Source organism: Haliotis asinina, chromosome 12 (genome assembly GCF_037392515.1).
Source record: "Haliotis asinina isolate JCU_RB_2024 chromosome 12, JCU_Hal_asi_v2, whole genome shotgun sequence".
NCBI classification, from domain to species: Eukaryota; Metazoa; Mollusca; class Gastropoda; order Lepetellida; family Haliotidae; genus Haliotis; species Haliotis asinina.
This window is the reverse complement of record NC_090291.1, coordinates 1,374,805-1,387,716: the sequence shown is the minus strand read 5'-3', so window position 1 is coordinate 1,387,716 and position 12,912 is coordinate 1,374,805.

Below are 12,912 nucleotides of genomic sequence, written 5' to 3'. Positions count from 1 at the left end.
AGCGACCCAAAACGACTCGCTTTCAAACTCGGACTCCGTTCTCTTTAGATATTTAACTCGAACACATGATAAATCTCGAGATTAAACTCGCGAACACATGGCAAATTATACTATACCTAACCGATACCGCAACGAATCGTGTAAAGTGCTATAGCAATAAATCTGAAGTCAGCGATACTCATTTTGTTTGTATTATTTTGTCAAAGATTGTTCAATTTACACCTGTCATTCAGCAACTTATCATGAACAACGGTTACCATGGTTACGAATATCAGTGGCATTTTGAATTGTTGCTTAAATTACAGACAATATGAAAATGCTCACAAGGTCGACTTGTAAATGTGTGATTGCTTTATGAAATCATTTCCATTATGTGTGAGTTGGTTTTGATTGGGTCTGACATAAGACAGTAATTCCTGCCTAGTAAACAAACTCAATGAGTCTCCAAGGTTCAGATGCAGGCAGAATGCTACAATCGACATTTCTCGGTTCTCAGCTGTAAAATGGATACCCGTTAGGATGTGCTGGCAATCTGAGTGCTTAGCAAGCATGGCTGTATAGTCCTCAGTGAGTTGAAAAAATATGGTGTCCTATGATCAGGGATAGTAGTGTGCGTAGAACCGTGAGCAAGCAGTGTACTTGGATATGACCTCCATGTAACCTTCACGAATACTACTAATATATCTCCATATAACATGCTACATCATGATGTCATTTTCAAAGATTTTAAATCAGCTCATCATGAATGATTTATGACTGACGTTACATCAGATATGAGGTGGAGCCTTCTAATATCTACACCTGCGTTCCTATCCAAGGTCACAAATCTACTACCAGGCAACAGTATAAACATGTGAGGCAATAGCTAAGTAACTACTAGTAACACACTGAAAACGTCGCAGGGAACTTGCAGATGTTACCCAAAGAATGGTGGGAAAATGCTCTTGGTATTAACGAGGTATCTTGTTTTTGCCCTTGCTTTTGCCATTGAGACATTAGTCGTATCGAGGTAAGACATTTGAGATGATGTGATAGTAGTTTGTCCAGATGCTGGGCTGTATGGTAGAAAAGCGAACCTCTGGAACAAGCAACTATATCGTTAAAAACACCCTACAACTAAATCAGAAGGACATCACATCGAAATTGTGTCGTTTTGACATGGAGATACATCTGTGGAGGGTCCAATTCAGTGATGTTTGAAAAAATGACAAATATCGTTTTGACGTGCTGCACGTCCATTAGGTCCATTTAGTGAGATTCCATTGAATGACAAATATCCTTTTGCTTTTCAGGCACATTCACAGACCTCATATGTTCTGTACTGAGGTGTGTCTTGAGAGAAGGACTTGCTCAGAGGTTTTGTACAACCCAGTACACAAGAGTTGTCAGGTACAACATGCTTCAGAAGGGGAATCTCTGCACCCAGAGGAGATCATATATCCTTCAGGATCCGTATGGGGTCTGAGAATTGAAGCTGTCTCAGGTTAATGAAAACGATAAAATAAATATCATTTTCTCTTTCTTCATCTTAGTAGTCGACCATACGTGGTTAACAAAATATACAATATTGACGCTCATTGTAATATTTTCCGCACAAGCATAAGTCAGTAGACTACATGACAGAAACCTCTACATGTTGACATAAATCTCTTTACCACTGCTTTACTGAACGCAAACCTTGCATCCAGGATTCTGAGAGGCCCGAGGACCTGTCTCTGATGCTATACCTTAGAAAGAAATTATTTTTAGCTGAAAATTTAAGCATTGTTGAAGTTCTGTGAATAGCTGTCTCAAAACAGTTTTTATCAAAACGCCACTGTTAATTGATGTTTTGAGCTCGTGTTAAGTGCACATATGACATCCTGACAGGCCCAGGACCATAGCTAAAACTTCACCAATCATTACTTAACAGCCAAATATACTACGAACAAAATTATGGGAACACACTAAAATTTGATAGTCATATATAAACTCAGTCGTGGTGAGGTAATTGATACTCTAGGGCAAACGTATCTTTCTGTGGGCTTAATGGGCTCTTTAAACATGATGGAACTTGCAGTAAAGCAACTGATTCAATATTCGTTGACTCTGAGTGAAATGAAACAGTGAAAAACAAGGGTGCTGAAACGCACCAGCACCATTTTCCATTCAATTTCCCAAACACAACAGTGCATGTGGAAGACAGACTTTTTAAAATGTTTGGGGTGCACATTAAGCACACACCATTACTGTATACATCACCTCATCACAATTATGTTTATGCCTATCAAATTTTAGGGCGTTCCCATACTTTTTGTTTGTAGTATACATTCTAAAACTGAAGTCTTGATTCTTTTGGGGATTTACAGATGGCAATTCCTGGGGCATGGTATGCTAAAATGAAGAACAGGGAACACTCCCTTGGTCTGTTAGCGCTTATGAAACACAGGCACCTTTTTGGTTTTGTAGTCTACCAAATCTATTTGACAAACTGAGTAAACCAGATTGAACAAATTTAAATGCTATTGCAGTATTGCTGATATTGCGTTTAAGTAGGTACATCTCGCTCAATCAAAGGCAATTACAGTTGGTGGGATACAGCTTTTGACTCAAAAAATATAGCTCATAGAGGCAAAGTAGAAAACTGGATAGAAACACTTAAAAGACGAGTAATTTCAATTTTGAAAACCCATAACTTTAGTTATTGATAATTTTTTTTCAAAAAACTCCAGAAACACAGTCTTATCACATTTCTTTGCGAAATGTCAAACGATCCTGCAACTGTTCATCGCCAGCTTTAGGATAACATGTAGAAAGGTATCAGCTTCAGTATTTCGTCGGCACATCGTGAAATGCGACATTCCATATCCTAAACGTCCACTTCCTCGAGAGCCAATATGCTACTGACCCTCCTACAAAGCAGCAGCAATAGCGCCCTCCTCTTTGGCACTATAACGTCCTGATCCTAGTCCTAACCCTGAGGAAGAGACGGTTCCACAATTTCAACTGGAGCTATTTGGTCCACCAACTACAACTGGCTGTTCAGACATATCGTCATTCTGATGGTCTATTTTAGGATCCTTAACAACAGAGGATGAGGTCCAGTTAGTGTGGTCATCATCTTTCAGACACAGATTTCAGTAAGCAGAAAGTTGCTCTGTTTGGTTTCCACTCATGCAAATGGCAGAAAACGTGGCATTACAAAACAGTGACAATTTAGCTATGGAAATCACACCACTGAGAAGAGAAATGTCTTCCATAAACAGCCAGTTAATGCATTGTGGTTGCCAAATTGATCTCGTGTATTTCATCGTCACCGGCCTGAATGAGATGAGTCTAAGGGATAGCGTGACTCCGTTGGGCCTCTGACTTCAAGATTGGACAGGACATGTCTTTTCTTAAGGGATTAAACTGTATGCGGATATACCTATGGTCATTCTCATGGCACCTACCAACGTCTCCTCTCCCATAGGTCTTATATATGGAGGCTATTTTGAACACGATCCATTGGAGGATTACTCCGTACAACCCCCAACCAACTCCGGGTGGCTGCTACATGTCATGCGGCCCGCATAGCATCCATTTGCCAGGATTGAGTGCGTGAATTTAGTTTTACACCCCAGTCAGCAATATTCCACTATCTGGCGTCAGTCTTTAAATAATCGAGTCTGGACCAGACAACCTAGTGATCAACAAGATGAGAATCGATCTGCGCATTTGGGAACCGATGACATGTGTCAACCAAGTCAGTGAGCCTGACCACCCGATCCTGTTAGTCGCCTATTACGACAAGCATTGTCGCCTTATATGGCAAGCTTGGGTTGCTGAGGGCCTATTCTACCCCGGACCTTCACGGATCCAGTTGGCGGGAATCATTCTGGGTGTTTTTAAAGATGATCCTGCACAAAGGCAAAGGATTTTAAACCTCTACGTAGGTTAGAGGATAGAAGACTACAAGGAGGCCATCATTATCATCATTTATCTCGCTAGGCTGGCAGATACTGGATAAAGCTACACTTCTCAACCCCTTGTGATCGAATCTGAGCATCATATTGCCTTTCAGACATTGCAGTCCTGACAAAGAGAATTCCATATCCTTACTCCACAACACTCGCGAATCCGCCATCGTCACCAACACTGTCTTCTACATACGCAAATACTTTGATAAATGATTTGAAATCGCTGAAGAAGTAATTCGAAAACTATTAAAGCTAAAGGGCCTATGCACCAGAGGCCTTTTCAGTAAAGGCATTATTAGGGTTTATGTTGTTTGTTTTAAATAATCAACAATAGTGACGAAAGTGCTTCAGGAGGATGGAGAAAATTGTGGTAGTATGGCATAGATCATGCACAGATAGAACAAGGGAAGGCTTCCGATTTTATTTAACAACAAGTAAAACTAAAAGGAAAGTCCCCGACCATATTTGGCACATGTACGCAGGAATAGGTAGATTCAGAAATGTACTCAGTACGGGTTAGAAAAGAGTGTTTGTAGAGTTTTCTATGGACGTGGAAAGGGTTTGTCGCTCCTATTTTCTTTCTTCTTAAACGAAATATACATGAACGGTTACCGGCACAAATACTATGACAAACAAGTGAGTGTGTAGGATATGTATAGGATATGTTTATTTTGTTCCAAAACAACGCATCTGGCAGTATTCTAGCAATTTGACAGTCTACTGATTGACATAATGGAAATGGATTATTGCAGTAGTGAGTGAGTGAGTGAGTTTGGTTTTATGCCGCTTTTAGCAATATTCTAGCGATATCACGGCGGGGGACACCAGAAAATGGGCCTCACACATTGTACCCATGTGGGGAATCGAACCCGGGTCTTCGGCGTGACGAGCATACGCTTTAACCACTAGGCTACCCCACCGCCCTATTGCAGTAATGATTTATTGACATGTATTCTGCAAATGAAACGAACATCACTACCCTATCTCATTAGACACCTCCAAGGACAAGCATGGATGCTAGTGGTGTTGAGGATATGTACTTTCACAGTCGCTATAATCATAACAGCACCATAATCTACGTCAGGTGTGCTTTTACAGCAAAGGTGTATTCCCTGACAAATTGCAGTGGTTGAATGGAAAATGATGATGATGATGATGATGATGATGATGATGGTTACTCGACAGGCATCATTTTGATAAATCCTTTTTGCTTTTCAGATAAACTAGGCCACGTGATTCGCTGCTCTCCAACACAAAATGTCCTTCAGTATATACATAGTATTGTATGTACTGGGTACAGTTTACACGATTCCTCAAATAGTGAAACAGCGGAGGATCTTTCTACCAGCATTCAACCACCAACACCAGGCTTGAGTGAAGCTGCACCTCCAGAGATTTCCACATCTGCCATAAAAACCAAACTGATAAGTCCGATCTCGAAAAAAGACATTCAGTCACCCGACTCCGGCAAAACTGACACCACATCGATTCATCTATCAGAAACATTACATACCGGAGGTGGAACAGAAAGGAATACAACAGCCTCTACTGGTAGCGGTGGTATTGTCGTCAGCAACAGTTTCCCAATATAAAGCCTTGCTCAGCACGACCTGTTTCCCTCTACATGAAGTCGTGCTCAACATAACCGAGAATATGCTCTGTGTAACATCATACACGACATAATGCAGTTCTTCAGGTAAGATCATGCTCTACACACCGACATGTTCTACATGACGTCATCCTGAAAGTATGCTTGATTTATGCAGTTTGCTGTGGAAGCCCACCGGAAGTTGATAACGCCGTAATGGCGGATGAGAATGGGCTGTCTCGGAACTACCGCTGTGTCCCCGGCTACAGAAGCGGGGCCAAAATCACCAGCGTTTGTACAGAAGATTGCCAATGGACAATGCCGAGTGTTTTCTGCCTTAGTGAGTGGGTCACTGTTCTTATGTCGAGTAGATCTCTTAGTATGCTAGGGACCTGTCTCATGAAAAGAGTCTCTGTCTTACTGAGTGGGTCGTTGGTCTGATAGTAGACTCCCTTTTTCGGTGAACAGATCACCTGTCCTCTCTTAATATATATGTATTGGCCCCACTTCAGACGGCGAGCTCAGCTGTAACATACCTGTTTTAACACAATACGCTGCCATCATCACGCTTAAAGACACTAAGTCCCACCTAAACGTTTCTGTGAACGTATACTATGTGTACATATATATGAGAGATTATTTTGTTCCTATTTCACCACATTCTATCAAACAAATTCAAGGAAATACCTGACAGAAAACTGTAGCACTGTAGCACTGGTTTCTCTTAGCACATAGATCAAAGCGGCTGTGTGAATGGTACTACTGCACGGACTTAGTATTAGCAGCAACAAATGTATCACAAGTATAAAATATGGTGTCACTAATTTAACATATTAACCCACCAAAGTTTTGATAATGAAGACAGCTGTTGACAGCACATATGAATCTAGAAATTACTGGGACTCGGTCATAGCTTACAACATCCAACCAAAAACATAGGAAACAAAGGGGGAAAGGGGGACTCTAACTCACTTTTAAGAGGTGAAATTACACATCATAAGTTTAAGATGCAAGTTCAGATACACTCAGCGCTTTAAACTTTTGTAACTCATAATAACTAAAAGCCGACCACATTTCAGAAGTCTGCGGTGAGCTGCCACAGCTCTACGGTGCCGAGCCGTTGCCTGGAGACAACATCGCGGGTACGATCCGTCTGTACAAGTGTTCGAATGCCTTCTCCAGCGACCAGATAATAAAAATCACCTGTCTGGACACCGGGAAGTGGACGCTGCCTACCAACAGATACTCATGTACAGGTATGTTGGGCTGTAGAACAAAATATGTTCAAAAGTAATATCTAAAGGCATTCCAACGAATTATGTTATTGTCCATGACACCTTCTAATACGTATCCATGTGACGTATTGATTGAGCCATTCCATTATAATGCTGTATTTGTTGTTTAAGACACAGTTCTTCTACTGACAAAGGTTTGGGTGGTTTCATTAAATCCACTGCATGATCTGCATTTCATGTGTACATATGCTAATGTAAAATAACACAATGACGGTTAGCAGTGGGAAGTGACTGGTCCTGTGAACAGAATGACCATCTTCATCCAGGTGAAGGGCTTCCTGTCTACACTTGATACAGCGGATTTTATCTGACCTGCCTCACAGCGAAAGTAAAATTTGTCATGAAGAAATATGGCAGGGTTTTTTCATAACGTATTTACCATGCGTTGTCCTGCATTTCTTCATATTAGTTTCCAATTCATGTCTGTTAGAACCGGTATACTATACATTTGATACAAATATGATAAATGCCCATTTGTATGTTTATCATGGGGTTTTGAAACCTGTCCAAAACCTGTCCCAAACCCTGTGTCCAGAACATGGACTAATTGTTTTGGGTGATTGTCCACTGAGCCGCTCTCATAGCTGCATCTAAAGAGACGAATGCCAGTGGGGCCGAGGTAGCCCTTAATTCTTGTGATTCCACTCTACTACTGGTCAGCAGATCGGCTTTACCCTGACGGTGGTTGTAATCCAAACTGAGAAGGAGCAATTTCTCTTCTTACGAGCGTGTATTTTCTGTAAACTGTATTATTAATTAAGCAATAATTATTATTGGGGCACAACGTTTAGTATTTTTTGTGATAATTATTATTGGTCACATTTCGTATCATAAATGTTCAGCACTTTTAGTATTTTGGCAGCAGGCTTTCCGGCAGTGCTTTAGAATTGCCTCCATTGTCTAATTGTTTACTTCCGGGAGACACTGCTGTTCTAGAGCATTCTTCGGTGATGGGGATGGTCGTAGGTGCTCGAACTTTCAGGAATTATTGACTGTATATATATCTGTCTTGTCGTCTGCTGTCTTCCTGGAACTGCCCTTTTCTTTTTCTGAACAAACCTTCTTCTTCACTCAGTTCGAAAGATAAATATCTGGGTGTTGTCCCTAAAACAAGAACAGTGCAGTGTGGAAAGAGATCCTTTGCCTATGAACCACCAGCGGCCTGGAACAAACTTCAACAGAATCTCAGGGACTGCACTGACTTGGTCACATTCTAATCCCAGTTATAACACGTTTCTTCAGGATAGCTTTTTCAAACATCACATTGTAATTTGCTGCATTCTATCTGCGCTTAGAGCATGGACTGCACGGATACTAACACATTAAAACCCGACCTCAACCCAACAGCAACCCAACCCCAATCCCCAACACCAACCTGACCCCAAGGGACGATTGGGTTCACCCACACAGCTTTTGGAGGTGCCATGATAAAGTGATGAAATGGTAGAAAAGGGATCTGATATAGACCTAGGGACTGATATAATACTCACGGAACAGGTTGTTCTGACGTCACGAGAGGTCGTCAACATGTCCAAACATCATTACTTTCACATCCATGTTTCTGTGCCAATCATCTTCTAATCATATAATAGAGACAGTGAGTTTAGTTTTACCAGACAATCCAGTGATCAACAGCACGAGCATCAATCTACGCACATGGGATACGATGACATGTGACAAATGTCAGCAAGCCTGGGCACCTGATCCAATTAGTCACCTCTTACAAGCAGGGCTTACTTAAGCTTAATTATAACTAACCCGGATCGTCACAGGTGGTGGACAGTCCTGCGTTAGGCATACGTGATATTCATCACCATTCAGCTTCATATCATCTCATATGAACCTCAAGAATTGGGGTTTTTTGTAATGTAGAAAAGATTATTTTGATTCAGTGTTTTCCACAAGTTGAGAGTGATAATTTACACTGAACCAAACAACCAATTATCTGCGTCTCAGCTGATTACAACTGTGCCACGGACAAACTGATTTGCCTGTTGCATTCTTTCCCAGATATTAACCAGAAATGTTATTAGTGCTTCTATTTCAGCTATTACAGCCTCAGTCTGACAGTCGCCATGTAGTAAAGCTGATAATATTTCTCCGTTGTCAAAAACACGCGTAGAAGCTAAAACATCTTTACAAAAGTAGAAAGTGAACAAAGGATCAGGGTCAATTTGATATTAGTACGTGCTGTAGTTTTTGGTAAACCTTTCTTTGCTTTTAAAACGTGTGTAGAACAATTTACAAAAGGAGGAAGTAAACATAAAAGAGGATCGGGTTGATTTTAGTGTATGTTGGTAATGATGACTACATGTTGGATTGATCTAACAGAGTATCTTCTGTTGACTCTCGCTTGTTGTCCATAGTCACTTGCAAGGACCCACCGGATCTAAAGGATGCAGTTTTGGTGTCGAAAGATTCCACACAGATCACATATAAATGCAAGGAGGGCTTCACCCCGACTACCCCCATCCTGCTGAACTGTCTCCCCACGGGCACCTGGACCGCCCCTCAGAAGACTTGTGTTAGTGAGTAATAAGTAGTCCTGTCCTTCACGTGTAAGGTGAAATCAGAAAGAGCAGAACAACTGACAGTAAAAACAGCAAGAGCAAAGGCAGCATGAGTACCACCAGCAGCAATAGCACCAGCAGTAGTAGTAGTAGTAGCCGGTGGTGGTAGCAGTTGAAGTAGTAGCTGTGGTGGTGGTGGTGGTAGCAGTTGAAGTAGTAGAAGAAGCATGCTTCATCATGTTTCAGAAGTCTGCGGTGAGCTGCCACACCTACAGAGTGCCGAGCCGTTGCCTGGAGACAACTTCGCGGGTACGATCCGTCTGTACAAGTGTTCCAATGGCTTCTCGAGCATTCAGAAAATGGAAACCACCTGTCTGGACACGGGGAAGTGGACGCTGCCCACCAACAGATACTCATGTACAGGTATGTTGGGAGTGTACAACAGCAACAAAATGGTGTGTATCATAGGCACTCGCGAGTATTTAAAGACTCTGTCAGTTTAACAGAGGTTGATGATGGGCTGTTAGCGTTGGGAAAGGGACAGGAATGGGTTAGTGTGGATGGCTACTATGGCATCTGTAAGAAGGGACAAGAAGTAGCCCAGAAAAGTCGTCTTATACAATAAAGAAAAGGCTGTCACTACAGTTCCCACACAAAAGTTAAAATGGTCTGTTATGATGTGATGGATGTGTGGTTGTTTATCACCCGCCATGTCGGGCGGCTGAGATTTTCTAATGTGTAGAACCGGCGGTATGAAACGGCTGAGATTTTCTAATGTGTAGAACCGGCGATATGAAACGCTTACCTCCCTAGAACAAATGGGTAACCCCACTTTGAATCATTATCACTCCCCTATCCAGTAAGTATAAATGGTCCCTTATGATAATTATTTTTGCTTGACCCTACATGGCAATCATATATTGTTTTAGAATATGCACCTGCTAAGATCAAAGATGGAAATCACATGCCATACATGGACCCCTCATTAAGAACCAAACATGAAGTTTAAATAATCAATTAATTCTGTTTTGTTTTGTCAAGTAACAACTGCTACATGTTGGTAAGTGGCACGGAGAATGCTGGCATCTCACCGAAGGTTGTTGCAAGTGATGTTGCATGTCATCAATCGACTATTAGCCAGCAGGCTAGAAGCACAAAACTACTGTCGCTAAAGTCTGTCAGTGTTTAACCTGACCAAAAGTGACATTTTGAAGGGAGTGTACAGCCCTGCACAGACTTTATGTCAAGATTAATTTAAACGGAGCGACGTTTACATCGTTGTATTTCCAACAACAAAATCGCCGAAACTCCGCCTGGCGACCAGACGTCCGCCGTTATCCTAGAGCATAAAGCGCGGTGCCAAGTTCCACGTCTCTTGGAACTGAGGTTATGGGGAAGGGCCCACCTGTCGGACGAACGTCTATTGTTTTCCCTGACTGATTGCAAAGCTCATGTTTGATGAGATAGGGATGCCTCTCACTTGACAAAGATCTGAAATGAAAACGGTACATTACTCACAGACTACATCGGATTGTTGGTTTTTTATATGGCCATGACCTTTGAGCACAAGATGGGTTTTCGTGAACGAAAGGACTTGTTCTTAGTGGTGTCTTAAATCATGACGGATATACCTTAGTCCGCCTTCAATCCAGATTTCAGGGACATTCTGGGTCGCAGAGTACGCCTGAGAGGTCTTCCAGAACACAATCCTGACATCTTGAGCAAACCCTTCAACAGGAATAAAAGGCAATACCTTGACGTCAGAATCACTGTCTGATACAATACTGCCATTATAGGTTATCACGCGAGTGAGTTTTGGGATGGTTAATATCCTGCATTGGGAATAAACATTGTATTTAGCGAGCCTTACACACCGTCCCAAAACACACTCGTGTGATAACCTATTTATCATACAATATCATTTTTACTTTAAAATTTAAAAAAAAAATATGATTTCATTTGCCACAGATCATGAAACTAAACACACTCCGCCGCAGTGACGACTTAGCATAACATCACTGCCACAGGCTAATTTGCACATCACGTGACCGGACTTTTCTCTTGTTTGTAACCAAATGCGCATATTCACAAATAAGCTGAGACTGGCATAACGGAAGCGATACGACGAGGTTTTTATATTGTTTTACACTGTTACGAAAATGTTCTTCTGCAACTGCGTCAGTAGGGTTTATGACAATACATATTTATTTTTCAAGCCGGCTTCATCCATTGCTGCCCATTAGACTTCGATGACAGCACGTGGAGCCGCAAATGTAGGGGCACACATACTACTGTTTAAAGGAATTGTCTTGTTCATTGTATTGGTTTGTGTCGTTTTTATAGACAAAACTATTATGAATATTAATTGACCAGGTGCGACTTTGTCAAAACGTTTCATGATTCATTATCATTGTTTTTCGATAATAAAGTCAATTCAAATGCGATTAAAATATATCTGATGGCAGAATGTCTAACTCAAACAATATTTATACGGAAATTGTTAAAAATATATACATCAGGTCAAGTCTTAATTTCGACAAGCATTACGTCCATTTTCTAATACTTCTTTACTGAAAAAGCGATCTCTTTGTACCTTTCATTGCATACTTATGAAGGGAATTGATTTCATAATCATGAGAAGAAAAGTCTTTTTCCTAAATGAATACTCAATGAATATTCAGGTGTTGTGAAATTTTCATTTAAGCTAAATTGATGCTAGGCAGGTGCGCGTGTTGCTCACAATAAGATATGTAGTAAAACCGTGTAATTGTTGATATATTCAGGACACTATTTCAGTGATAAAACCATTCATTTTATATTTTGGCTAAAAAGTGTTGAATTCTGACACAGAAGCCGATATCTTTTACACATTGAATGGAAATTAGGTTAGATATATACTAATCAGCAACCAGAGTAGTCTTTTTCCGACGTCACAAAATGCACAAAACATGCTGTGACGTCAACTAAAATGTCGCATTATTTTCAGTTATTTCATTACGTTTGAAAATGTGGCTGTTACTCTGTTAATAATGATGGAAAATTAATAAAAATACATATACACAAACAGGAGAATATGGGAATCTAAGAACTAAAATATGTATCGGATAGGGACATCCAAATCGCTATTGCCTGATTTTTGATGTAGTACACTTGCATCTTTTCTTACAAATTGTGAAACTACCAAAAGGTATCCTCTCACATTGGGGAAATTTGTATTGGAATAGTTTGGTTCACTGTGAACAAAACATCACGAAAATATACTGTCCATATCCACAGCAAATTCTCTCCATGTGATCGGAGTTACATTGATCTAATGTAAACCATAACTGAGTTATGCCCCCTTATCTTTATACGTGCATGACCTCTCTGTCGACGTTTGACGTCATAGTAGAAAATCGATTTTTGACATTTATTGCAGGTCATTTTTGATTTTGTGAGTATGACGTTATGCATTAACACATACATCCATTTCATATACACTCATGTCGTTCAGATATCAAGCTGTATTTTCTTCGCTCACACTTTCCGTAAAGATGCCAAATTAAAAAAATCGTAGCAGAGTGCTTTTATTGGTGCACGAT